Genomic DNA, 27,498 nt, shown 5'->3' on the forward strand with positions numbered 1-27,498 from the left:
ATTTTTGAAGAAATTCCAAAGTTTGTTAAAGAATAATGAAATGAAATTTTCCAAAAATTTCTAAAAGGCTATTTGGAAGTCAGTAGAAGTTTGTAAGTCATTCTCAAATTGAAACTTACTAATAGGCACTACAATTTTATAAGAATCAGAGCCAATTAGAGCTCCATTCTATTTCTCCCTTTGATAAATATTCAGTTCAGTTCAGTTCAGTCGCTTAGAGCAATCAAATCAAGAAAGAGTGTAAGTGATCTTGTCCCTCTAAAAAAGGGTATATATCCATTCTATCAGGCATCCTTGTTGGGCAAGAATTCCTATAGGGGACTGGAGAGAGGGAAGGATAAATAACTCTAGAGGTAACTCAAGTCTGATAGGAGAAAGAAATTGTTTGTGCAATTTATTTTGCATTAAGCAGAGTTCTTCTCGTGCCTCTTGGGAGAGTAAACGAGGGCTATTCAGATCAGAATCTCCTTTTAAAGTGTTAAATAAATTAGTCAGCTGGTAATCTGCAATACCCAAAGTAGGTCTACTCCAGGTTATACGCCTAAAATTTTTGAAAATCAGTCAAGTTTGATAATTTATCAACACGAATCTGTGCAAGTTGGAGAGTGATATGTTGTCTCTTAGCAATAAATCCCAAGTAATGGAAAGGTGTAGAGGTTTGAGTCTTTTCAGGGCAATGATTAATCAAGAATATTTTAAGTATTGTTGAGGTGCATCAAACATCTGCTGAGTTTCTCAAATAGAAGGAGCTGAAAACAACAAAGCATCCATATAGTGAACAATAGGAAATTTATGAAATTGCTTTCTCACAGGTTCAAGAACTTTGGCTACACAATATTGAAACATGGTGTGAGAATTTATCATTCCTTGAGGCAATACTGTCCATTGATACTGTTTGTGAGGCCTGATATGACTAGGATAAGGGAGAAAGTAAATCTTTCTCGGTCTAGAGGGTGTAAAGGTACAGTAAAAATCAATCCTTCAAGCCTATGATAATAATATGCCAGTTTTGAGGAATAGTGGCAGGTGACGAAATTCATGGTTGCAATGCGCCGATAGGTTTCATGGATGCATTAACCTTTCGAAAGTCAGTTAAAATAGGCCATTTGTTAGATTTCTTCTTTATCACAAAACTGGGAGTATTCCAAGGGAAACAAGATTCCTCAATATGTTTTAATTTCAATTGTGTGTCTTCCTTTGTAGTTCCTTCACTTCAGTTCAGTTCAGTCGCTCAGTCGTGTCCAACTCTTTGCGACCCCATGAATCACAGCACGCCAGGCTTCCCTATTCATCACCAACTCCCGGACTTCATGCAAACTCGTGTCCATCGAGTTAGTGATGACATCCAGACGTCTCATTTGTTGTCGTCCCCTTCTCCTGCCACCAATCCTGACTCAGCATCAGAGTCTTTTCCAGTGAGTCAACTCATCGCATGAGGTGGCCAAAGTATTGGAGTTTCAGCTTTAGCATCAGTCCTTCCAATGAACAACCAGGACTGATCTCCTTTAGAATGGACTGGTTGGATCTCCTTGCAGTCCAAGGGACTCTCAAGAGTCTTCTCCACACCACAGTTCAAAAGCATCAATTCTTCAGCAATCAGATTTCTTCACAGTCCAACTTTTGTAAGGGGCCACTGCTCTGTCCAAATAGGCTCATAATATTTCAGTTATTTTTAATAATTTTATTGTTTATTAACGAGCAGTGGCCCCTATGAAAAATATGGAATATATATTGAGTTTGTCAGTGCATAAATAAATATTTTCTTATTAAATGGAGGGGTGCATCTATCACATAAGTTGTAAAGTTGTAGGTTGCCGTTCTGGTCCCTCACGTGGACATATTTGGACATTTTGGTAAACCTCCTGTACTTTAGTTTGAGATACTCCTGCAATTTGGCAAGAATTTTCTTGTAAAGGCCCAGGTTTGGGCAATAAATGTTTGGAAATAATGGTAATATCGAATTCAATTTCAAAAAGACCAGAAAGTCTTTTGCAATTTATTTTGATATTTATATTTGTTCGTGCATATTCAGATACTCTTGATGTCTCTAAGGATTGCGTTTGATCTGTATTACCTAATTCACCTGTCTCTATATCATTCAATCCATTTCAGTTCAGTTGCTCAGTCATGTCCAACTCTTTGAGACCCCATGAACCGCAGCATGCCAGGCCTCCCTGTCCATCACCAACTCCCGGAGCCCACCCACCATATCCATCGTGTCAGTGAGGCCATTCAACTGTCTCATCCTCTGTCTTCCCCTTCTCCTCCTACCCTCAATCTTTCCCATCATCAGGGTCTTTTCAAATGAGTTAGCCCTTTGTAGTAGGTAGCCGAAATATTTGAGTTTTAGCTTAAACATCAGTCCTTCTGATCAACACCCAGGACTGATCTATTTTAGGACTGACTGGTTGGATCTCCTTGCAGTCCAAGGGACGTTCACGTCTTCTCCAACACCACAGTTGGAGAAGCATCAATTCTTCAACAGTCAGCTTTGTTTATAATCCAACTCACACATCCATACATGGCCACTGGAAAAACCATAGCCTTGACTAAATGGACTTTGTTGGCAAAATAATGTCTCTGCTTTTCAATATGCCTTCTAGGTTGGTCATCATTTTCCTTCCAAGAAGGAAGCCTTTTTTAACTTAATGGCTGCAATCACCATCTCTAGTGATTATGGAAACCAGAAAAATAAATTCATCCACTGTTTCCACTGTTTCCCTATCTATTTGCCTTTAGGTGATTGGACTGGTTGCATTTAAAAAGTTAATAGAAATGTAAAAGAAGTAATTGGACAATTTGTCCCCCTTTTTGAATTGCCATAGTTTCTGAGATGATATCATAATTTTTATTTCTCCCTTAAAATCTGAATCAATTATTCCAGAATGAATAGAAATTCCCTTAGAATTCAGACAATATCAGCCAAATATAAGGGCGAAGATTTGTGGGAGTTAAGTGTCCATAAAGTCCAGTAGGTATTCTAGATGGGACTGTTTGAGGAAAAAAAGAAAATCATTCAGGGCTTGTATGTCAACAACAGCCCTGCCAGATGTTGAAGCTTTGAGAGAAAAGATTGAGCTTGCCCCTGATTTTTGTTGACAGGAACCTGGGGATTCCCCATTTTGAGTTTCCCAAAATAGGGTTCCCTTCAACGTCATATTTAGATCGAGGTTTTTTAGCCCTGTGTACCACTTTACAACATCGAGGGCAGAATCCTGAAGCCTTTTTAGTAGTTTTATTTTATCCTGTGTGCTTTTTAGGGTAAACTTTTTTTTTCTGTAATTGCTCTTATCCCCACAAACAAAACACCTTTCATTCCCCTTTTAAAGGAAGTAGCCATTGCTTCAACTAAGATTTGCATTTTCTGAGTTTCTGATCCTAAGTTGCGACAAATCTTCAAATAATCAAGAACATTCCTGGTCTCACAAATCAGAGCGATGGCTCTCTGACATTCCTGATTTTCATTCTCCATATACAAGCAGTTTTTCAAATTGCACTTTGGCCTTTTCTCTGACAACACTACAGGATATAGCAACTCCCAGAATATCTAAAGAATAAAATAAAATTTCCAGTAGAAGATGCCATAGTGTTTAGAAGTTATTTAGTAATAGATGAAGGAGGGCTGTATGTAGTTACAACTTTTTCATTTGTTGTATGTGAGAAAAATCAATGCCTTCTTTTTGAGGCATTAGTTGCCCTAGAGCATACCATTTCTTAATACAGGATAGAGAAAAAGATCGTTGGCCTCGGGGACTCGAGATTGCAAATTCAGTAAATCAGAAGGCCTTTGTCATGAAGGAGAATGAGTGGATCATCTGTTTTCATAAATATGAGTGTGTGTTAGGCGCTTATCATTGTCATCTACATATATATTGTTATCTTTAGTGTCAAAGAGAGCATCAGAAGTATCAACATCAGATTCATCTTGTTCTCGAATCGGGGGACCTTCGGTTTCGTGTCCATTACAAGAGGAGGAGGAGCGCTTGGGACAGCCGGAACAGGGGTGGCGGGAAAGTTTTGAAACATTCTATGTTGCTCTAATTGGGCTTTTTGTAAAGTCTCATCGTGTAATTCATATTCGTATATGAGCATTCTGCTTGATGACAATTATGGGGGTTGCGGTTAGAATTGCCTTGAAATGAAAAGATCATGGCTTTACTGAGGGCCCACAAGGGTCAGAAATTTGTTTGAATATTTACTCCCCATCTTGTGGCTCATTTAACATTTTCTTTAACCCGGTTTCAAGTTTCTAAATCCAAACTGCCTTCATCAGGGAACCAGGGATTGTATTCAACCACTCTTTGGAGATGAGCCTGTTTCTGCTGATGCAAAACCAAAAGTCATTGAACCTTAAATAAATGATGTAGTAACATACAAAGGTGATAGGGCATTCCAGCCCTTTCTCTCATAACCCTGCACTTACTGACCCCCATAGTTCCTAACATTCACTCTGTCTGCTTGCCAAGGGTGTTCACCAGGTCGCTGTTCGGGTGTCAGTTGTCATGATTGGTGTAGACCAGGACCTGGGAACTGGAGTTGATGAGAAGAAGGATACAGGGAACAAAAGTGTTGAGTGAAAAAGGGGGACTTTATTGGAAGAGACACACGCTTATATATCTTCAGTAAAATGTTTACTCAACAATTATAAAGAATGAAATTCCACCAGTTGCAACGAAATGGATAGTCCTTTCAGTAAAAAGTCACTGAGGAGAGTCACTGAAGGGAGTCACTGAAGGGAATCCAAGCAGGTGTCCTTTCCCATGATCTCAGTCCTGAGAACTGTGTGCAGCTCTGATCTTTCCTACTTTGCAGGAACAGATAAGGAACAGAGAGTCCTTGAGAAACAGCACACAGAGAAGACAATATATTGGATCCTTAAAGTTGAATGCATCCTGAAAGACTGAGACATCCTGGAATGCAAAATCAAGTAGGCCTTAGGAAACATCAGTAAGAACAAAGCTGTTGGAAGTGATGAATATCCAGTTGAGTTATGTATAATTCTAACAGATGATGCTGCAAAAATGCTGCACTCAATATGCAGGCAGATTTGGAAAACTCAGCAGCAGCCAAAGAACTGTAAAAGATCAGTTCCTTGCAATCCCAAAAAGGCAATGCCAAAGACTGTTTGATCTAATGCACAATTGCACTCATCTCACACAGAGCAAAAAGTAATGCCTGACATTCTCCGAGGAAGGTTTCAACAAATGAAGAATTTCCAGAGGTTCAAGCTGGATTTAGGAAAGGCAGAGCAACCGGAGACTAAATTTCCAACACCCATTGTGTGATTGAAAAAGCAAGACAGTTCCAGAATAACACCTATATTTTCTTTATTGACTATGCCACAGTTTTTGACTTCTGGAACATGAAAAACTGGAACATTCTAAGAATTGGGAATCCCAGGCCACCTGACCTGCTTGCATAGAAATCTGTATGCAGGTCGAGAAGCAACAGTACCATGGACTTGCAACAATGGACTGGTTCCAGAGTTGGGGAAAGTGGTACCTCAAGGCTCTACATTGTCACCAATTTACTCAAATGCACAATACATCAGGTGAAATGCTAGACTGGATGAAGCACAAGCTGGAATCAAGTTTGCTGGGAGAAATGTCAAAAATCACTGGTTTGCAGATGATACCACTCTTATGGCAGAAAGTGAAGAAAAAATAAAAAGTCTCTTGATGAAAGTGAAAGAGAGGAGTTGAAAAGGTGGCTTAAAACTGAACATTGAAGATCATGGCATCCGGTCCAACCACTTTCTGGCAAATAGATATGGAAACAGTGGACTGACTTTGCTTTCTTGGGCTACAAAATCACTGTAGATGGTGACTACAGCCGTGAAATTGAAAGACGCTTGCTACTTAGAAGAAAATCTGTGACAAATATAGACATTATTGAAAAACCACAGAAAATATTTTGCTGACAAAGGTCCATCTAGTCAAAGTTATGGTGTTTCCAGGAGTCATGTATGGCTGTGAATTTTGGACCATAAAGCTGAGCACTGGAAGAACTGACATTTTTGATCTATAGTATTGGAGAAGACTCATAAGAATTCTGCACTGATGGAGATTAAACCAGTCAATCCTAAAGGAAATTGGTCATGAGTATTCATTGCAAGGACGGATGCTGAGGCTGAAAATTCAATGTTTTAGACACTTGATGTGAACAATTGACACTGTAAAAGACCCTGATACTGGGAAAGATTGAAGACAGGAGAAGCGGATGACAGAGATGGTTGGATGGCATCATAATTTTCCAAAGAATTGCAAGTGAGATATTGAATCACCACTTGATGGACACGTGTTTGAGTAAGCTCTGGGAGTTTTAGATGACCAGTGAAGACTGGCATGCTGTAGTCCATGGGGTCACAAAGTATCAGATAAATGAAGGATTGAAGTGATCTGAACTGAATTGTGGTGGGCTGTTTGCATGAAGTGACCCTGGGACGGGGGGGACATTGATGCCCGTGGCAGCAGTACAGAGCCTGCTGCTTTTCAGGCTTAGGGACTAGGGGATAGAAGTCCTGATGAAGACGTGCCATTGCTCATGCCCAAAATCCTGACATGAATTCTTTCTTTTCTTTTTGTATCATCCTTGGTTGTGGATGCAAAGGGAAAATGTGAGTCTGTCTGCACATGAGGGATGGTTCCCATAATCTCCCTGAAGTAGAATATCTGATTTTTTATGGTAATCTTTAAGGAGATATGCACCATGAGACTCTCACAGGTACCCCTGATTTGAAGTGGGCATCTTCGATGTCCCCCAGCCCAAACTTTAGCTGCATTTGTGGTATGCCAACTTTGTAGTCTCTCAGGCATTCTGAGCTATAGGCAGATCTACCACAGTCTGATGAGGGAAGCAGAAAGACAGTCTTGCCATTAAGCAAGTTACGGACGTCTGGCCTGGAATCAAGCCCTCTTGGAACATTTGGGAGATGAATGCTGCTTTCTGTACAATGGAGGCATCAACTATTGGCTCAGCGCAGGCAGGCTCCTCAGAGTGCAATCCTTGCAGGGTCTATGTGTATGAGTGGGCAGAAATAAAGTGAAGTGCTGACAAAAAGGGAGGTCACTGGACCTTTTTGACCTCACATTCAGTGCCTTATTTCAGCAGAGGCCCTTTGCATCTGCATGCGCCTTCTTCATGATATAGTTTCAGACACAGGCATGTCACATTTTCTTTGCCCTTTTGGAGGTCCAGACATCAGTTTGGCCTTTCCCTGCTACAGGGAGAAAAACTTTGGCGGGGGGGGGGGGGACGGAAACACTTGCAAACAGTCTATTACACAGTTGGGAGGAGCAGGATCGCCTTGATCAGAAGGTCTTGGGCCTGATGGGGCACTGGGGCTGCCACAAGGGCCGAGCATTGACAAGGAAACGGTTTTGAGAGGTGTAGGCTGAGATAGGTAGTTCGAAGTCAGTGCAGTCCAAATCCACCTGCTATTTCTGGTGTGGTTCCTGGAAGGAAAGCACGTGGAATGGAATCATGCCGAAGTGATTGGCACTGTGAAACAGTCAATGTGATGAGAGAATAGAGGACATGAGCACCCATCATTCAATTGTCCACCACGAGCACTTCCAGCCCACCGAACGTCTTTCCAAGTCAGTCCTTCTCATGAGTAAATCCCAAAATTTGTAATTTTCCAGAATTAAGAGTAGAGATAGAACAGGACACTAATTTGAATGACAAGTTAGTGAATGAAAACAACCAGAGAAAATGAGAGGCACTTACCAAAGTCCATGATCCCGGAAAACAAAGCTATGACAATTTGCATATTATTATATGTAAATGTGAAATTTTCCTTTTAGGGTTGTGGGTATGTGTGTGTGTGTGTGTGTGCCCACCAGCAGAAATGTGCATATGAGCTGTCTGAACTGGCCTGGCTACGAACAGGAAAATGAATACCTAAAAAATTAACAAACTTGTGTAAACTACATTAACCATGGCAGCCAAAATACTGACACCAGGGAATCAAGCCCAGGGGTGTCACCGAGAAGGCATGCTGTAAGTGGAGACATGCTGCTACACCCTGGATTCCTAGGCAGAAAGGAGCAGCAGGAAGAAAACATTCAGGGTCATACAGGGAGATGAAAAGGAACAAGAAACAGAATGGGCTAGATTACCAGGCTCAGAGATAGGGTATGCACAGCTCCTACAAACAATTTTCTCTCCTTCTTAAGTGCAGCAATATTCTTTCCCCCACAGGACCAGGCATATAAGCACATCTTGCTGTTTTTGTAAGGTTTTAGAGACTGACAGCACTATAGCATAAGCAGCAGCTACCTGCAGAGTATGCCGATTTGAAACATCATTCTTTTAGATCTTTCTTTCTATTTATTTTTTATTGGTTGGTTTTGCCATACAATGGCACAAATCTGCCCCGGGTGTACATGTCTTCCCCATCTTGATACCCCCTCCCACATCCCTCTTCCCCATATCCTCCCTCCAGGTCATCCCCGTGCACAAGCCCCAGACATCCTGTATCAAGCATGGAACCTGGACTGGTAATTCATTTCACATATGATAATATACATGCTACAATGCCATTTTCTCAAATCATCCCACCTTCACCCTATCCCCCAGAGTCCCAAAGACTGTTCTATACACCTATGTCTCTTTTGCTGTCTCGTATACAGGGTTAAGGTTACCATCTTTCTAAATTCCATATATATGTGTTAGTATGCTGTATTGATGTTTTTCCTTCAGGCTGACTTCACTTTTATAATAAGCTTCAACTTCATCCACCTCATTAGAACTGACTCAAATGAATTCTTTTTGATAGCTGAAAAATACTCCATTGTGTATATGTACCAAAGCTTTCTTATCCATTCATCTGCAGATGGAAATCTAGGTTGCTTCCATGTCCTTGCTATTATAAACAGTGCTGCAATGAACACTGGAGTACATTTGTTTCTTTCAATTCTGGTTTCCTCGGTGTGTACGGCCAGGAGAGTGATTGCTGGATCATATGGCAGTTCTATTTCCAGTTTTTTGAGGAATCACCACACTGTTCTCCATAGTGGCTGTACTAGTTTTCATTCCCACCAACAGTGTAAGAGGGTTCCCTTTTCTCCACACCCTCTCCAGCATTTAATGCATATAGACTTTTGGATAGCAGCCATTCTGACTGGTGTGAAATGGTATCTCATTGTGGTTTTGACTTGCATTTCTCTGATTATGGGGGATGTTGAGCATTTTCTCATGTGTTTTTTAGCCATCTTTATGTCTTCTTTGGAGAAATGTTTATTTAGTTCTTTGGCGCATTTTTTGATTGGGTCGTTTATTTTTCTGGAATTGAGCTTCAGGAGCGGCTTGTATATTTTGGCAATTAATTCTTTGTTAGTTGTTTCATTTGCTATTAATTTCTCCCATTCCGAAGGCTGCCTTTTCACCTTGTTTATAGTTTCCTTTGCTGTGCAGAAGCTTTTGATTTTAATTACGTCCCATTTGTTTATTTTTGCTTTTATTTCCAATAAACTGGGAGGTGGGTCTTGGAGGATCCTGCTGTGATTTATGTCAGAGTGTTTCGCCTACATTATCCTCTAGGAGTTTTATAGTTTGTGGTCTTACATGTAGCTCTCTAATCCATTTTGAGTTTACTTTGGTGTATGGTGTTCGGAAGTGTTCTAGTTTCATTCTTTTAGAAGTGGCTGACCAGTTTTCCCAGCACCAATTGTTGAAGAGACTATTTCATATTATTGCCTCCTTTGTCAAAGATAAGGTCCATTTGTGAGGGGATTTATCTCTGGTCTTTCTATTTTTTTCCATTGATCTATATTTCTTTCTTTATGCCAGTATGGTACTGTCTTGATGACCCTGGCTTTGTAGTAGAGCCTGAAGTCCGGCAGGTTAATTCCCCCAGTTTCATTGTTCTTCCTCAAGATTGCTTTGGCTATTTGAGGTTTTTTATATTTCCATACAAATTTTGAGATTATTTGTTCTAGCTCTTATAAAAAAATCATTGGTAGATTGATAGGGATTGCATTGAGTGTTAAATAACTTGGGTAGTACACTCATTTTCACAATATTTAATCTTCCAATCCATGAACACGGTTTATTTCTCCATCTGTCAGTGTCTTCTTTGATTACTTTCACCAGTGTTTTATAGTTTCCTATGTACAAGTATTTTGTTTCTTTAGGTAGATATATTCCTAAGTATTTAATTATTTTCGTTGCAACAGTGAATGGAATAGTTTCCTTAATTTCTCTTTCTATTTTCTCATTATTACTGTATAGGAATGCAAGGGATTTCTGTGTGTTGATTTTATATCTTGCCACTTTACTGTATTCATTGATTAGCTCTAGTAGTTTTCTGGTAGAGTCTTTAGGGTTTTCTGTGTAGAGGATCATGTATCAGCGAACAGTGAAAATTTTACTTCTTCTTTTCCAATTTGTATTCCTTTTATGTTTTTTTTCTGCTCTGATTGCTGTAGCCAAAACTTCCAGAACTGTGTTGAATAGTAGTGGTGAGAGTGGGCACCCTTGTCTTGTTTCTGACTTTATGGGAAATGGTTTCTGTTTTTCACCATTGAGGATAATGTTTGCTGTGGGTTTGTCATATATAGCTTTTATTATGTTGAGATATGTCCCTTCTAATCCTACTTTCTGAAGGGTTTTTATCATAAATGGATGTTGAATTTTGTCGAAGGCTTTCTCTGAATCTATTGAGATAATAATATGATTTTTATTTTTCAGTTTGTTAATGTGGTGTATTATGTTGATTGATTTGCGGATATTGAAGAATCCTTGCATTCCTGGGATAAAGCCCACTTGGTCATAATGTATGATCTTAATGTGTTGTTGGATTCTGATTGTTAGAATTTTGTTCAGTATTTTTGCCTCTATGTTCATCAGTGATATTGGCCTGTAGTTTTCTTTTTTGGGGGATCTTTACCAGGTTTTGGGATTAGGGTGATGGTGGCCTCACAACCCACTCCAGTGTTCTTGCCTGGAGAATCCCAGGGATGGGGGAGCCTGGTGGGCTTCCGTCTAAGGGGTCACACAGAGTCGGACACGACTGAAGTGACTTAGCAGCAGCAGCAGGCCTCATAGAACGAGTTTGGAAGTTTCGTTTCCTCAGTAATTTTCTGGAAAAGTTTGAGTAGAATTGGTGTTAGCTCTTCTCTAAACTTTTGGTAGAATTCAGCTGTGAAGCAGTCTGAACCTGGGATTTTGTTTGCTGCCATGTTTCTAATTACAGCCTCTAATTCCGAGCTTGTGATGGGTCTGTTAAGATTTTATATTTCTTCCTGGTTCAGTTTTGGAAGGTCGTACTTTTCTAAGAATTAGTCCATTTCTTCCAAGTTTTTCATTTTATTGCCATATAATTGCTGATAGTATTCTCTAATAATGCTTTGTATTTCTATGTTGTCATTTGTGATCTCTCCATTTTCATTTCGAATTTTAATCAGTTGATGTATCCATAGGTGTAAGTTGGGTATTAAAGTTCCCCATTATAATTGTGTTACTGTTAATTTCTCCTTTTCGACTTACTTGCATTTGTCTTATATATCGAGGTGCTCCTAAATGTCCCAATGGACTAATTACACCTAATTGTTATATACAGTCATTACACTCTTTAGTAATGAGATCACCTTTTCTCAAATGCACATGGAACATCCTCCAGGATAGATCGAATCCTGGCCCATAAACCTACGTTTGGTAATTAAAAGAAAAAAAAAAAGGAAAGAAAAGGAAATGAAAGAATTTCAAGCATCTTTTCCAATCACAATGACGTAATATTAGGTGTCAAATTTAGGGGGAAAAAAAATATATATGTAGGCTACATCACACACATATGAATAACCAACAGATCACAGAAGAAATCAAAAAGGAAATAAAATTTAAATATAAACTAATGAAAATAAACACGTAAGAACCCAGAAGATTTGGGATTCCATAACAAACAGTGTTAAGAATGAAATCCGTAGCAGATAAGCCTGTCCCAAGGGAGAAGAGGAACATCAAAGAAACCGGGTAGCTTAACATCTAAAGCAAACACAAATTGAACAACTGCGAAGGTAGTAAAATGAAAGGAATCATAAAACTCAGAGCAGAAATAAGTGAAATAGAAACAAAGATGGCTATGACAAAACTCAAAAATTAAAATCTGGTCCTTTGAGAACATAATCAAAGACAAAGAATTAGCCAGAGTGACCCAGAAAAAAAATTGTGGAGAAAAATCAAAATAATAAAATTAGAAATGAAAATAGGGAAATCACAACATACAACACAGAAATACCACAGGTCATAAGGGATTACTGTGAACAATTATATTGCACTAAAATGTATATCATTGAAGAAATTTAGAAATGCTTAGAAAAGAAAAACAGTCCATAATGAATGAGCAAGAAGTAGAAAATCTTAATAGATACAATAGAATCATGGAAATTAAAGCTCTAATCAAAAAATTATCAATGACCAAATCACAAGGACCTGATGGTTTCACTGGTGAATCCTACAATTTTATTTTATTTTTAGAATTTTCCAAAAAAAAAAAAGTTTATGGAAGAACACGTAACCAATCCAAATTCATACAGAAATTTGCAGAGGATAGTAAGCTACCCAACTCATTCTACCGAGGCCACCATCACCCTAATACCAAGACAAGATGGAACAAAGAAAGAAAGGCCAGTATCACAAAACCTATTGGCAAACATAGATGCAGAAAATTTCCTGCAACTTCTAGCAAACAGAATCCAAAATATATTTAAAAGGTCATACATCATTACCTTATAAGCACGTGAGCTTCATCCCAGGGATGCAAATCAAACTGATACACCACATTAAACTGGAAGATTAAAAACCGTATGATTATATCAAAAAACGGAGAGAAACTGTTTGACAAAAGTCAGCATATACTTAAGATAACTCTCTAGAAAGCAAGTATAAAAGGTACATATCTGAACACAATAAAAGCCATATATGAGAAGCCAATGACAAACAGTATCTTCAAAGGTTAAAAATTGAAAGCATTTCCTCTATAATCAGGAACAAGCCAAGGGTGTCCACTCTCACTACAGCTATTCAACATTGATTTGGAAATCCTAGCCTCAACAGCCAGAGAAGAAAATAAAATAAAAAGAAATCCAGGTAGTTAAAAAAAAAAAAAAGAAAAAGAAAGAAGGAAAGAAAGAAAAGAAATAAAGAAAGGAAAATCTCACTGTTTGAAGATGACATGATCCTCTACATAGAAAGCCCTAAGGACACCACAAAAATATTAGTAGAGCTAAGTGATGAATATGAAAATGTAACAGGTCATAAATTAGTACACAGAAACCCCTTGCTTTGCTATAGAAGAACATTGAGAAAATAGAAAGAGAAATTAAGGATACAATCCTGTTCACAATTGCAGTGAAAAGAATAGCATACTTAGGGGTAAATTTACATAAAGAAACAAAAATACTTATATGAATATATAGAAAACTATAAAATAATGATAAAGAAATGAAAGATGAGACAAACATGAAAAATTATACGAGGTTGATGGACTTGAAGAAATAATATAGTGAAAATGAATATAAAACCAAAGTAATCTATAGGTTCAAGGCAACTTTTATCAAACTACCAATTGTCTTCTTCACAGAACTAGAGCAGATATTTTCACAGTATGTATATTTTCACAGTAAGTACAAAACACACGGAAATCTCTAAAAGCAAAAGCAATCCTGAGACAGAAGAATGGAAAAGAAGAAATCAACATGCCTGACTTCAGACTATGCTATAAAAGTACAGTCATCAAGACAGCACAAAGACAGAAATCTAGATCAATGGAACAAAATAGAAAGCCAAAAGATAAGTCCACACACATTTGGACATCTTAATTTTGACAAAGGGGACAAGAATATACAATGAAGAAAAGACAGTCTCTTTAACAAGTGGTGCTTGAAAAAAAAAAGATCAACCAGTTGTAAAAGACTGAAACCACAACCCTTTGTAACACCATATGCAAAACTAAACTCAAAATGGATTAAAGATCTAAATATAAGACTAGAAACTATAAAACTATTAGAGGAAAACCTAGGCAGAACGCATTCTGTCATAAATCACAGCAAGATGTACTCTGACCCACCTCCCAGAGAAATGGAAATAAAACACAAATAAGCATATGGGACCTAATTAAACTTAAAAGATTTTGTACAATGAAGGAAAATATAAGCAACATGAAAAGACAACCTTTGAAAGGGAGAAAGTAACAGCAAATGAAGTCACTGACAAATAATTAATTCCTAGACTATAAAAGCAACACATGAAGCTCAATGCCTAAAATAAAGAACTGAATTAAGAAATGGGACAAAAAACTCAAGAGCCGTCTCTCCAGAGATGACACACAGATGGTTAATGAACACATGAAAAGATGTTCAACCTCACACATTATCAGTTCAGTTCAGTTCAGTTCAGTCGCTCAGTCGTGTCCGACTCTCCGCGACCCCATGAATCACAGCACGCCAGGCCTCCCTGTCCATCACCAACTCCCGGAGTTCACTCAATGTCCACATTGAGTACTCATGTCCACAGAGTCAGTGATGCCATCCAGCCATCTCACTCTCTGTCGTCCCCTTCTCTTCCCACTCCCCAACCTTTCCTAGCATCAGATTCTCTGTCGTCCCCTTCTCCTCCCGCCCCCAACCTTTCCTAGCATCAGAGTCTTTTCCAGTGAGCCAACTCGTCGCATGAGGTGGCCAAAGTATTGGAGTTTCAGCTTTAGCATCAGTCCTTCCAATGAACACCCAGGATTGATCTCCTTTAGAATGGACTGGTTGGATCTCCTTGCAGTCCAAGGGACTCTCAAGAGTCTTCTCCAACACCATAGTTCAAAAGCATCAATTCTTCGGCGATCAGCTTTCTTCACAGTCCAACTCTCACATCCATACATGACCACGGGAAAAACCACAGCTTTGACTAGACGGACCTTGGTTGGCAAAGCAATGTCTCTACTTTTTAGTATACTATCAAGGTTGATCATAACTTTCCTTCCAAGGAGTAAGCGTCTTTTAATTTCCTGGTTGCAAACAGCATCTGCAGTGATTTTGGAGCCCAAAAAATAAAGTCTGACACTGTTTCCTCTGTTTTTCCACCTATTTGCCATGAAGTGATGGGACCAGACGCCATGATCTTTGTTTTCTGAATGTTGAGCTTCAAGTCAACCTTTTCACTCTCCTCTTTCACTTTCATCAAGAGGCTTTTGAGTTCCTCTTCACTTTCTGCCATAAGGGTAGTGTCATCTGCATATCTGAGGTTATTGATATTTCTCCAGACAATCATGATTCCAGCTTGTGCTTCTTCCAGCCTACCGTTCCTCATGATGTACTCTGCATATAAGTGAAATAACCAAGGTGACAAGATACAGCCTTCACGTACTCCTATACTATTAGTGGGAATCAAAACTAGTATAGCCCCTACTGTGAAGAGTATAGAGATAGTTTAAAGAACTGGAAATAGAATTTCCATATGACCCACCAGTCCCACAGGTAGTCATACACACTACCTGTGTGTATGGAAAGCAGAATTGAAAGAGACACATGCATTCCAATGTTCATTGCAGCATAGTTTCAAGAGATGGGACATGCAAGCAACTTAGATGTCTACTGGGAGGCGATTGGATAAGGAATCACGATACATATACACACTGGGATACATATACACAATGGGATATTCAGTTCAGTTCATTCGCTCAGGTGTGTCCAACCCCATGAATTGCAGCATACCAGTCATCCCTGTCCATCACCAATTTCCGGAGTATACCCAAACTCATGTCCATCAAGTCAGTGACGCCATGCAGACATCTCATCCTCTGTCGTCTCCTTTTCCTCCTGCCCCCAATCGCTCCCAGCATCAGGGTCTTTTCCAATGAGTCAACTCCGCACGAGGTGGCCAATGTTTGGAGTTTCAGCTCATCTATTAAAAAGAACACATTTATGTCAGTTCTAATGAGATGCATGAAACTGGAGCCTATGATACAGAGTGATGTAAGGCAAAAAGAAACACTGATGCAGTCTATTAATGTATATATGGCATTTAGAAAGATGGTATGATAACCCTACATGCAAAAAAGCAAAGGAGGTAGAGATGTAAAGAACAGAATTTGGGATTGTATGGGATAAGGCAAGAGTGGGAAATATGAGAGAACAGATTGAAACCTGTATATTGCCATATAAAGTAGTTGAGCAATGCACTTTTGATGAGTGAATCAGGGCACTCAGAATGGGTTCTCTGGAACAACCCAAGAGGAAGTGGTGGGCAGGGAGGTTGGAGGGGGATTCAGGATGCTGTTATACATGTACAGCCATGACTGATTCATGTCAATGTATGTCATAATCCACCATGAGAGTGTAAAGCAATTAGCCTCCAATTAAACCTAATTAATTAATTAATTAAAATGGAAAAGCACAGAGAAGCCAAGCTTCTGAAGAGTGTTGGATATAAAGAAAAACCATGGAAAGTAGACTATCAGATGACTGATTGACATAATATTGTGGGAGAAGCTCTGATGAGAAATCAGAAACCCTTGTACATACTATTTGTCGTAGACATCAATAAGTCCATTATTTTCCGCTGAGTTCTCATCAAGTCTGTCCCCTCATCGCATACACTGCTTACAGCTGATGAACCAGCTTCCTCTGGTATTTAAACCACACGTTTCAACTTCTTCCTTACTTATTGACAGGATTATTTATGACCTCGTTTGCCGTCCCCACTTCTTTTACTATAACAAACAGTAGTCTAGACCATTGCTTCTGACACCTTCAAATATGTCATGGTGGAGGCCATCTCCTGTCTTCCTGACACCACCTCCATCTTCTCTTGAACATCCTGATCCGTCTATCAGTTCTTCTGATGTGTTTCCCATGGGGACAATTGTGACCACCCCCATGACCTCTTATCAATATTATTAAAGTATGATATAGACAAATGTCAAAAAATGCAGGGACAAGTTCACGAATACATGAGAACTCCTTCGGAAAAGGGACTCTCAGTCTTCCTGATGCATATTTGGAAAAGGTCTTTTAGCTTGGTGGGAAAGGATAATTGTGGAATACAATGGAATCTATAGCCTCTTTCAAGTGTGACATAAAAATTGGCAAGAAAACTTGGGAAAGAACAGGAGAAAGAGACACACACAGTTGCGGGAATGGTTCTTGGAGTACTCTAATTCTACGGCAGATGTGTTCAAGTGCTAAAGTAGCATGTTCCTAAGTAAGGAAGAGATTTATGTGGGTCTCAAAATTATCATTTCCTCTCAGTTTCAGAGTCTTCTGTGGTGCTCCTTAAGCTCCAGACAAGAGAACATTGACGAAGGAGGTTATTTATCACAAACAGAAAAATAATATCCCATGGACCAGATTCTCTAGATCCAAGACAATGTGGAAAACCTTATTTCAGGTAACAGGAAATAAGTTGCAAATTGTGGATAGAGAGAAGGAAGTACACCACTTTCCACATAGGAGACAGTCATCTTCAAGAGAGGCATAGAGATGTTTCAAAAGAGGTGTAAGCCTTCAGTGTGAACAACATGAAGTAATATCAGAAAAGAAAGAACATTTTTCATTCTGACCCTAAATTAGATATGTGCATGTGTGCTCAGTCTCCTCCAACTCTTTGCAACCCCATGGAGTGTAGACTACCAGGCTCCTTTCTCCATGGATTTCACAGGCAAGGAAATTGGAGTGGGTTGTCATTTTTATTCCATTATATTCGATGTTTCCAGCTGAAGAAAACATTGCCCATGTATTTTCTTGCATCTTTTTCAAGAAAAAGCAACATATAAGCTTTTTGCCCCAGAGAGTCTTTCTGAAATTCCAAAGTTGAACTTGTGTAGGAGGCAGGTTTATAATACAGTGGATGGGGATAATTCAAGTCATAGAGGAGACAAATTAAAGAAAAAAGATAAACTTCAAGGAATCTGATTTACTTCAAAATTCAATGAGGCTACTTTTTAAACTAAACTACCTAAATACAGAATAGCCCTCTTTATTGACATGAGAAATATGATAGATGGAGGAGAGTGCAGAGAAGTAGAACATAAATCTCTGTCTCTGAACCACAAGTTTCTACTTTTTTTTCCTAAACCTCATCTCCCACACTCCTTGTAATTCTAATGATGCTGCAGATCATCTGTTGCCTTGACGTTAGCACTAAACAGGCCCATGAGCTAGTGGCACTCATTTTGTCTCAGACCTCCAGGAATAAGTCAAAATATCTTTATATTTAGTTTCTTTGTATGAGTTTCAAGAGAACAGGGAATGAAAAGTCCTAAATGGACCCAGAACAAACTGGAATGCAAAACGAATTGAAGAAGAGGAACTTCTAACCAGTTAACCCTCCTGGTCATAGTTTGTGACAAGATCAGTAAGTATTAGGCACAGTGTTAATCTTTGTACCTACCATTAATGTATGAAGTATAGTTTGGTGCTGATTTGAAGAGACCCTAGGTGTGTATCTAGAATCTTCAATACACATGAGGAAATTATGCAGGGGCTGGTTACTGTCAAATTCCAATAATATATAGCTGAAGAAAATTAAATATATTTTGGATCATGCTTCTAGTTTATGAGGAACTGTGACTGCTGATGATGTATTTCAACAATGGTTCCAACTATTTGGTCCTACTGCCTATTCCATCTTTCATCCTCAGGGAGGTGAAAATATCACTAGTTCATTTCCCTGAAGTTAGAGTTACTGGATGTGCTGGAAAAGAAATAGGCCAAGCATCAGTCTCTTCCACTCGTGTTACTAATCCCAGGCAAGTTGAAAAAACAGCATTCCAAGACACTAAGGCAGACGTGGTCCTCAAAAATCTGCTTATTAACATTTTTACTCCACAGAAGATATCAGAACATATCACTTCTACATGGAAATATATCCTATGATTTCCCTCACCTATAAAGCTGAGGTTTTGATCTCTTCTGTCATACCTGCCCAGTGCACATGTCCACACATAATCTGTCATTTCAGTTTAGTTCAGTTCAGTCGCTCAGTCGTGTCTGACTCTCCGCGACCCCATGAATCACAGCACGCCAGGCCTCCCTGTCCATCAGGTACACGTAAATTCTATGTTTTTTTCTTTTCCTATTCCGGGTCTTGTCAGTGTTCCTTTTGCCAGAGGTGTCCTTCCCTTCTTTCCCAGTGTCTCCTTTTGAAATGTAGTCATTACGTGAAGGCCTAGATCTGACGTATTTTAATCTGCAAAAGCTCCCAGAAACATCAAAAAGTTTCCACAGATATATCAGTATCTGTAGTCTGTCCAAAGTCTGTGCATTAATATAAATTCCTAATTTCAAGACCATCATTTTTGGCTCTATCTTCTTTTTAGACTAAGGTTGAAATAGTGTTAATTGCACTTAAGCATATCTATTCATACAGTTTATAAATTCCTAATACAGTTAAACACAGACATGTTCTGATGAATAATCACAGATAGGGCCAGAAGAAGGACAGATAACCTTAATATTGCTCATCGTTAAGACATTCATCAAAGAGATTTACAGCTATATTTTTATAGCTCTAGAATAATATATTAAAAAATTCTCTCTCAAACCTGAACATGATCAATATTCACAGTTGCACTACGGCTGCTGCTGCTATTGCTGCTGCTGCTAAGTCACTTCAGTCATGTCCGACTCTGTGTGACCCGATAGATGGCAGCCTACTAAGCGCCTCTATCCCTGGGATTCTATAGGCAAGAACACTGTAGTGGGTTGCCATTTCCTTTTCCAATTTACCAAAGTGAAAAGCAAAAGTGACTTTTCTCAGTTATGTGGACTCTTCGCAACCACATGGATTGCAACCTACCAGGCGGTTCTGTCCATATGATTTTTCAGGCAAGAGTATTGGAGTGGGTTGCCATTGTCTTCTCCTACTGCTGATGATAACAATACAATGGGAATATGGAAAATGATGATATTGATAACACTGGCTTGCAAAGAGTATCAGGTTGCTTGGTGTAGTCCCTTGTCCAACCTTAGGGAAATGTGAGCCTAACAGTAGCTTGAGAATGTACTGCAGTTTCATCAAGTGGATAGTGCCTGAGGAAACCTCATACTAATAACTTCCTGGACTTGAACAAGCAGTTCCCTTTATATGTCTATGTCTTCTATACACTTAAGATATTTATCAGATTAGCAGTTGCCAAACTCTGAAATTTAACTATGTCTCCCTTAGATTATGTTGCAGAAAATAAATAAAACATAAACAGTTTGAGGTGGAACTATGAAATAAATTTGAACCTGCAAAACTCTGTCTTCTAATTTTTATTTTTCCCATAATCCTCCATGGAATTACTAAGCTCGTTCATACTTAGGTATTTTCAATACCAACCACTTTGTTATTAGGTCCATCTAGTCTAATGTGTGATTTAAGGCCTAGGTTTCTGTATTAATTTTCTGTGTGGATGATCTGTGCACTGAGGTGGACACCCCACACAAGTCTCGTGTTAAAATCCCCTAGTATTATTTTTTTTACTGTCAATTTCCCCTATGGTTGCTTATGTATTTAGGTGCTTCTATGTTGTATGCATGTGTATTTATAACTGCCATATCTTCTTCCTGGATTATCTCTTTATCATTTTGTAATGTTCTTCCTTGTCTCTTGTAATAGTCTTTACTTAAAAGTTTATTTTCTCTGATATGAGAATTGCCACTCCAGCTTTCTTGTGATTTCCATTTGCATAGAATATCTTTTGCCAGGCCTTCACTTTTAGTCTGTATGTGTCCCTAGGTCTGAAGTGGATGTATTATCAACAACATTTATATGGATCCTGTTTTTTTTTTTCCATTCAGCCAATCTGTTTCAGTTGGAGCATTTACTCAATTTCTGTTTAAGGTAATTATTGATATGCATTAAATTATTATTTACTTTATTGTTCTGGGTGTCTTTTTTTTTTCCAGGTCAGAATGCACAAACTACCGCACAATTGCACTCATCTCACACGCTAGTAAAGTCATAATCAAAATTCTCCAAGCTAGGCTTCAGCAATATATGAATCTTGAACTTCCAGATGTTCAAGCAGGTTTTAGAAAAGGCAGAGGCAAATTGCCAACATCCGCTGAATTATGGAGAAAGCAAGAGAGTTCAAGAAAAACATCTATTTCTGCTTCATTGACTATGCCAAGGCCTTTGACTGTGTGGATCACAATAAACTGTGGAAAATTCTGAAAGAGATGGGAATACCAGACCACCTGACCTGCCTCTTGAGAAACCTGTATGCAGGTCAGGAAGCAACAGATAGAACTGGACGTGGAACAACAGACTGGTTCCAAATAGGAAAAGGAGTACGTCAAGGTTGTATATTTTCACCCTGCTTATTTAACTTATATGCAGAGTATATCATGAGGAACGCTGGGCTGGAAGAAGCACAAGCTGGAATCAAGATTGCCAGGAAAAATATCAATAACTTCAGATATGCAGATGACACCACCCTTATGGCAGAAAGTGAAGAGGAACTCAAAGGCCTCTTGATGAAACTAAAAGAGGAGAGTGAAAAGTTTGGCTTGAAGCTCAACATTAAGAAAACGAAGATCATGGCATCTGGACCCATCACTTCATGGGAAATAGATGGGGAAATAGTGGAAACTGTGTCAGACTTTATTTTTTGAGGCTCCAAAATCACTTCGGATGCTGATTGCAGCCATGAAATTAAAAGACGCTTACTCCTTGGAAGGAAAGTTATGACCAGCCTAGATAACATATTAAAAAGCAGACACATTACTTTGCCAACCAAGGTCCGTCTAGTCAAGGCTATGGTTTTTCCCGTGGTCATGTATGGATGTGAGAGTTGGACTGTGAAGAAAGTTGATCGCCGAAGAATTAATGCTTTTGAACTCTGGTGCTGGAGAAGACTCTTGAGAGTCCCTTGGACTGCAAGGAGATCCAACCAGTCCATTCTAGAGGAGATCAATCCTGGGTGTTCATTGGAAGGACTGATGCTAAAGCTGAAACTCCAATACTTTGGTCACCTCATGCGACGAGTTGACTCACTGGAAAAGACTCTGATGCTGGAAGCGATTGGGGGAGGGAGGAGACGGGGACGACAGAGAATGAGGTGGCTGGATGGCATCACCAACTCTATGGACATGAGTCTGAGTGAACTCCGGGAGTTGGTGATGGACAGGGAGGCCTTTCGTGTTGTGGTTCATGGGGTCGCAAAGAGTTGGACACGACTGAGCGACTGAACTGAACTGAACTGATTCTTTTCCTTCTGTTTCCTGCCTAGAGAACGTCCTTTAACATTTGTTGTAAAGCTTCTTTGCTGGTGCTGAATTTCTTAACTTTTGCTTATCTGTGAAACTACTGAGTTCTTCTGTGAACCTGCATGACACCTTAGCTGGCTAGATTGATCATGCTGGTGAGTGTTTCCCTTCGTGACTTTAAGTATATCACGCCACACCCTTCTGGCCTGCAGTGTTTCTTCTGAAAGATCAGCTGTTAAACTTATGGGGAGTCCGTTGTTATTTGTTGCTTTTCCCTTACTGCTTTGAATATTTTCTCTTTTTTTTAATTTTTCACTCTCTTGTTTCACTTTCAACAAGAGTCTCTTTAGTTACTCTACATTTTCTGCCATAAGGGTGGTGTCATCTGTATGTCTGAGGTTATTGATACTTCTCTCAGCAATCTTGATTCTGTGCTGCTATCTTAGAAAAAAAAAAAAGTCCTAGACACGAGCTCCACAGCCTCTCCTCAGATGCTGTGGCACCAACAGGGAGATATATTTTCCTGCAGACGTGGCCACACTCAGGCACTTGTCCCAAAAGCATTGTGATGCCTTCTCAGTTATCCTAACGGGGGAAAAGAAAATCTCTTTGCCACAGGGAAGATGGCCTGCAAGTAATTGGACAGGCTGCGCTGAAGCCCTGCACACTGAAGAAAGGGCGGGTTCCTGCATCACCTGCAGGCCATCTGATGGCAGAGCAAGATGCTCAGAACAGCCTTTGGAGAGGGACATTCTCCCCACACTCCACCCACCCCGCTTGTCCAGGATTGATACAATTACTAAATGCATCAATGTCCCAACGTCTCTGCTGATGACACTGGTGATGCCCTGATCTGGTCATGCTTGCTTTCCTGTTGGACATGTGTCTCAACCCTTGGAACCACAGCCTAGAGAGCAACAATCATCAGATTTTTATGCCACCTGAAAAAAATCCGTCTATTTTTTCTCTATTCCATCCCTAGGAAAAAAAAAAAAAAATTCTCTATTCCGTACCTAGAAAAGACCCGTGAACTTTCACCAGCAGATTCTTCGCTGGATCATTAGTCTGACTATAGAAATGGCCATCGCATACATGAAATGGTGCTCAAAATCACTAGCCATCTGGGAAATTTAAATCAAAGCCCTACTGAGAGATCGCCTTACAACTCTTACAATTGCTGTCAAAAATGATCAGAAATAAATGCTGGCAATAACGTGCAGCAAAGAGAACCCTTTTGCAGTATTGGCAGGAATGTAAATTGCTGCAATTGCTATGGAAAACAGTCTGAATATTCCTCAAAATGTTAAAAATATAGTTCACTTCGGTCGCTCAGTTGTGTCTGACTCTTTGCGACCCCATGGACCTCAGTGCGCCAGACTTCCCTGTCCATCACCAACTCCCACAGCTTGCTCAAACTCATGTCTATCGAGTCAGTGATCCCATCCAACATCTCATCCTCTGTCGTCCCCTTCTCCTCACACCTTCAATCTTTCCCAGCATCAAGGCCTTTTCCATTGAGTCAGTTCTTCACATCAGATGACCAAAATATTGGAGCTTCAGCTTCAGCATCAGTCCTCCCAGTGAATATTCAGGACTAACTTCCTTTACAATTGACTGGTTGGATCTCCTTGCAGTCCAAGGGACTCTCAAGAGTCTTCTCCAGCACCAAGTTCAAAGGCATCAATTCTTCAGCGCTCAGCTTTCTTTATAGTCCAACTCTCACATCCATAAGTGGCTACTGGACAAACCACAGCTTTGACTTGACAGACCTTTGTTGGCAAAGTAATATCTCTGCTTTTCAATATGCTATCTAGGTTGGTCATAGCTTTTTTCCAAGGAGCAAGAGTCTTTTAATTCCAAGGCTACAGTCACTATTTGCAGCGATTTTGGAGCCCAAGAAGACAAAGTCTGTCACTGTTTCCATTGTTTCCTCATCTGTTTGCCATGAAGTGATGGGACATGATGCCATGATCTTAGTTTTCTGAATGTTGAGTTGTTTTAAGCCAGCTTTTTCATTCTCCTCTTCCATTTTCATCAAGATGCTCTTTAGTTCCTCTTCACTTTCTATCATAGGGTGGTATCATCTGTAGATGTGAGGTTATCTATATTTCTCCCTGTAATCTTGATTCCAGATTGTGCTTCATCCAGCCTGGCATTTCACATGATGTACTCCGTATATATAGAGAAGGAAATGGCAACCAACTCCAGTATCCTTGCCTGGAAAATTTCATAGACAGGGGAGCCTGACTGGTGGGCTGCAGTCCAAGGGGCTTCAAGGAATCCAGCACGACTGAGTGACTAACACTTACTTACTTACATTTACTCTGCACATAAGTTAAATAAGCAGCATGACAATATACAGCCTTGACATACTCCTTTCCAAATTTGGAACCGTCTGTTGTTCCATGTCCAGTTCTCAATGTTGCTTCTTGACCTGCATACAGATTTCTCAGAAGGCACATCAGGTGGTCTGCTATTTCCATCTCTCTAAGAATTTTCCACAGATCGTTGTGATCCACACAGTCAAAGGTTTTGGCATAGTCAATAAAGCAAAAGTAGATGTTTTTTTTGGAACTTTCTTGCTTTTCCGATAATTCAGTGGATGTTGGCAATTTGATTTCTGGTTCCTCTGCGTTTTCCGAATCCAGCTTGAATATCTGGAAGTTCTCAGTTCACGTACTGATGAAGCCTGGCTAGGAGAATTTTGATCTTTACCTGCTAATTTATGAGATGAGTGCAATTGTGTGGTAGTTTGATCATTCTTTGACAATGCCTTTCTTTGGAATTGGAATGAAAACTGACATTTTCCAGTCCTGTGGCCACAGCTGACTTTTCCAAATTTGCTGGTGTATTGAGTGCAGCACTTTCACAGCATTATCTTTTAGGATTTGAAAGATCTCAACTGGAATTCCATCACCTCCACTAGTTTTGTTCATAATGATACTTCCTAAGGCCGACTTGACTTCGCATTCCTGGATGTCTGGCTCTAGGTGAGTGATCACGCCATTGTGGTTATCTGGGTTGTGAAGTTAGTTTTTGTACAGTTCTGTGTATTTTTGCCACCTCTTCTTAATATCTTCTGCTTCTGTTAGGCCCATACAGTTTCTGTCCTTTATTGTGCCCATTTTTGCATGAAATATTCCTTTGGTATCTCTACTCCATCCTAAAGGAAATCAGTCCTGGGTGTTCATTGGAAGGACTGATGTTGAAGCTGAAGCTCCAGTATTTTGGCCACCTGATGCGGAGAGCTGACTCATTTGAAAAGACCCTGATGCTGGGAAAGATTGAGGGCAGGAGGAAAAGGGGCTGACAGAGTATGAGATGGTTGAATGGCATCACCGACTCGATGGACATGAGTTTGAGTGAACTCCAGAAGTTGATGATGGACAGGGAGGCCTGGCGTGCTGTGGTTCATGGGGTCGCAAAGAGTTGGACACAATTGAGTGACTGAACTGAACTGAATTTTCTTGAAAAGATCTCTAGTTTTCCCAAATCTATTGTTTTACTCTATTTCTTTGCACTGATCACTGAGGAAGGATTTCTTATCTCTCCTTATCTTTCCTTTTCATCTTTACCTTTAGCTTCTCTTCTTTACTCAGCAATTTCTAAGGTCTTCTCAGACAACAGTTTTGCCTTTTTGCATTTCTTTTTCTTGGAGATGGTCTTGATCACTGCCTCCTGTAAGTGTCATGAACCTCTGTCCATAGTGCTTCAGGCACTCTATCATATCTAATCCCTTGAATTTATTTCTCATTTCCACTGTATAATCATTAGGGGTTTGATTTAGGTAATAACTTAATGGTCTAGTGGTTTTCCCTACTTTCTTCAGTTGAAGTCTGAATTTGGCAATAAGGGGTTTATGATCTGAGCTACAGTCAGCTCCTTGTCTTGTTTGTGCTGACTGTATAGATCTTCTCCATCTTTCACTGCAAAGAATATCAGTTCAGTTCAGTTCAGTGGCTCAGTCGTGTATAACTCCATACAACCCCATGAATCACAGCACGCCAGGCCTCTCTGTCCATCACCAACTTCCGGAGTTCACTCAAACTCATGTCGGTGATACCATCGAGCCATCTCATTCTCTGTCGTCCCCTTCTCCTCCCGCCCCCAACCTTTCCCAGCATCAGAGTCTTTTCCAGTGAGTCAACTCGTCGCATGAGGTGGCCAAAGTATTGCAGCTTCAGCCTTAGCATCAGTCCTTCCAATGAACACCCAGAATTGATCTCCTTTAGAATGGATAGGTTGGATCTCCTTGCCGTCCAAGGGACTCTCAAGAGTCTTCTCCAACACCACAGTTCAAAAGCATCAATTCTTCAGTGATCAGCTTTCTTCACAGTCCAACTCTCACATCCATACATGACACTTGGAAAAACCATAGCCTTGACTAGTCAGACCTTTGTTGCCAAAGATTCACAATAAACTGTGGAAAATTCTGAAAGAGGCCAGACCATCTGACCTGCCTCTTGAGAAACCTGAATGCAGGTCAGGAAACAGCAGTTATAATTGGACATGGAACAACAGACTGGTTCCAAATACGAAAAGGAGTACGTCAAGGCTGTATATTGTCACCTTGTTTATTTAACTTATATGCAGAGTACATCATGAGGAATGCTGGGCTGGAAGAAGCACAAGCTGGAATCAAGATTGCCGGGAGAAATATCAGTAACCTCAGATATGCAGATGACACTACCCTTATGGCAGAAAGTGAAGAGGAACTCAAAAGCCCCTTGATGAAAGTGAAAGAGGAGTTGGCTTGAAGCTCAACATTCAGAAAACAAAGATCATGGCATCTGGTCCCATCACTTCATGGGAAATAGATGGAAAAACAGTGGAAACAGTGTCAGACTTTATTTTTTTGGGCTCCAAATCACTGCGGATGCTGATTGCAGCCATGAAATTAAAAGACGCTTACTCCTTGGAAGGAACGTTTTGACCAACCTAGATAGTATTAAAAAGCAAAGAATATAATCAATGTGATTTCAGTATTGACCATCTGGTGACGTCCATGTGTAGAGTCTTCTTTTGTGTTGTTGGAAGAGAGTGTTTGCTATGACCAGTGCTTTCTCTTGGCAAAACTCTCTCAACTTTTGCCCTGCTTCATCCTGTATTCCAAGGCCGAACTTGCCTGTTACTCCAGGTATCTCTTGACCTCCTACTTTTTCATTCCAGTCCCCTATGATGAAAAGGTCATTTTTTTTGTTGTTAATTCTAGAAGGTATTGTAGGTCCTCATAGAACTGTTCAACTTCAGCTTCTTCAACATTACTGGTTGGGGCATGGACTTGGATTACTGTCATAATGAATGATTTGCCTTA

The sequence above is a fragment of the Moschus berezovskii genome, chromosome Y, assembly GCF_049115385.1.
Source record: "Moschus berezovskii isolate FMDL1 chromosome Y, NW_MosBer_1.0, whole genome shotgun sequence".
Lineage (NCBI taxonomy): Eukaryota > Metazoa > Chordata > Mammalia > Artiodactyla > Moschidae > Moschus > Moschus berezovskii.